The sequence below is a fragment of the Alosa sapidissima genome, chromosome 5, assembly GCF_018492685.1.
Source record: "Alosa sapidissima isolate fAloSap1 chromosome 5, fAloSap1.pri, whole genome shotgun sequence".
NCBI lineage: Eukaryota > Metazoa > Chordata > Actinopteri > Clupeiformes > Clupeidae > Alosa > Alosa sapidissima.
This window is the reverse complement of record NC_055961.1, coordinates 15,407,113-15,409,612: the sequence shown is the minus strand read 5'-3', so window position 1 is coordinate 15,409,612 and position 2,500 is coordinate 15,407,113.

The window sequence follows — 2,500 nt, the reverse complement described above, 5'->3', positions numbered from 1 at the left end:
CTCTCTCTCTCTCTGTCTCTTTCTCATTCACTCATTCTCTGACTTGAAAACATACAAACCAACATCCGAGGACCCAATTAGCCCTGTTGCACCATCTTTGACCAAGTTTACATTTCTCTGGAGAGCCGTGTTCCTCTGTTTATAATTACAGACAGGATCTTGGTGCATCTCCCCAAGAGTAGGAGGAGGGGGGGGAGCGTGTCTGTCAGAAAACCTCAGCAAAAACCACTGAGTCACCAAAGACGTCCGATCAGCGATCGAGAACAGCACTGCTGTTTAAACTATACCATAATTGATGTGGTGTTGGTGGTATTTAGTCGGATGCCGTAAACTATTGTGATGGTGGCTTGCCTGGAAGGCTGTTTTAATGGATGATTTAGCTGACTCAGGTGGAGAGACCATGCGTATACGTTCATAGGCTGAGTGTCTCTTAAATATATTATAAACAATGTTAAGCTGTTTGCCTTGGTGGATAATATTTCAACTGTTCCTTAGCGCAGTACTGAGGGGAGACAGGGACAGGATGCTCACCATTTTTCTTTCCGATAGGCACATCTCCTACTGTACATCCATCTGTGATGTCCCGACAGCACTTCAAAGCAGTTGCTTTACTGTAAACTGACTGAACGCCTTCCCCAAGGAGCAAACTGGTAATGTTCCCACTGGTAGAATGTGTACATATCCGTAGCCAGTACATTTACAGAAACAATCAATTAGCAGACAGCGAAAAATGGCATGCCTCTGAATGTGCAGGTTGTGGGGTCAGTCATTCCGAATCAGTTACTTTGCTTGAAAGAACATCTGGTGAACCTACACAACACTACATTTCCCAATAGAATATGATGTGAATATGATTTTGGTAACAATTTACTTAAACTCCCTCAAAAGGCAATACAAACAAATAAAATATTCATAATTGTATTATTTCATTTATAACGATATAATAGTGTACATGCAGTCTATTGACTGTACTCATGAACCATTATGCTGTTAAAGTGTAAGCACTTTGATGGCTAATCCTTTGTTTTCTTCAATATTTTCACATGCTGTACATGTTTTTTTTAACTTGTCCCATGATTTAAGAGTCCTTGGTCCACATCTGAGGTAAGCATGGGAGGTGAGCAGGAGGGTAGTGATGTTGTTGTAATACTGTTTTACATAACAGTGTAATGCTTTGCTTGATAACGAAAAACAATGAATTTCATAAAAGGTATAAGCACAGCATGCATAATCAAGCTTCTTCCACCTCACTGATTTATTTACCAAGCTTTCATAATATTAATTTTATAGAGCTTATGCTACAATATTATAATGCTTTTTGATTGCAGTCATGTCCATTTACAGTTATACAGTAGAGTTTTATGTCAGTTGCTATAATTCATCATTAATAGTGTATTTGTAAAACATTTGTAAATGTGTTTTAGTAGAGTATTACCATTATATAATGATGCCTGGTTGTATGGAGTATTCCAGCACAAATTGGGGCTCTGTGAGCAAAAGTGTATCTCTCTCTCTCTCTCTCTTCCCCCTCTCTCTCTCTCTCTCTCATCTCACTCAGCACGTGTGAGAGGGCGGAGGTTTTTGCTGGGTGGGAGGGTGAATGGTAAGATAGATTGTGTGATCTCTTGAGTAATGACACCTTGTCATCATCATCCCGGACGCACATCCTTTTCTTTGTAACATGCCTTGTATTTGGGGCCCGTCTGTAGCCCTGAGGGGAGAGTGTGTGTGTGTGTGTGTGTGTGTGTGTGTGTGTGTGTGTGTGTGTGTGTGTGTGTGTGTGTGTGTTTCTGCAAAGGAGAGAGAGAGAGAGAGAGAGAGAGAGAGAGAGAGAGTATTCTCCTAACATTAATGTCCATTAGATCCACCGAACATCTTCTGATGATACATTACCAAGCATTTTCTAATATCCCCTTTCATAAAGCACACCACAAACCTCTGATGCTGTTACTCACCCACGGTTGAGAATTTCATCATCCAAGACCTTCCTCACCTCAGTAATATTGAGTTTTCAGGTAAGTCAACAGATTCAAGGATCCACTGTGTTTTTTTATGTGTCTTTGTGTGTGTGTGTGTGTGTGTGTGTGTGTGTGTGTGTGTGTGTGTGTGTGTGTGTGTGTGTGTGTGTGTGTGTGTGTGTGTGTGATATGTGTATATTAGTATAGGTATGAAACTATGAGTCATGCTAAATATGTTTTTCATCTGACTCTGAGTCTTGTCAGTGTGTGTGTGTGTGTGTGTTGGGTATTGTATGAGAAAGAGAGAGAGAGAGAGAGACAGAGAGAAAGGCCTGATGTTAATAGTGGTTTAATGGCTGTTTTGGTAGTGATTTTAAGCCATCAGACTGTCAGGCAGGCCTGATTAAATGGCCTATTAGGCGCCTCCAAGCGATTACCTGTGACAGTGTGGTTACTGCGTCGACCCCAAGGGCACATTGTCAGGTGACCCGCCCTCATTTTTACCTCGGCATGTGAAGACATGAACACACAGAGACAGACAC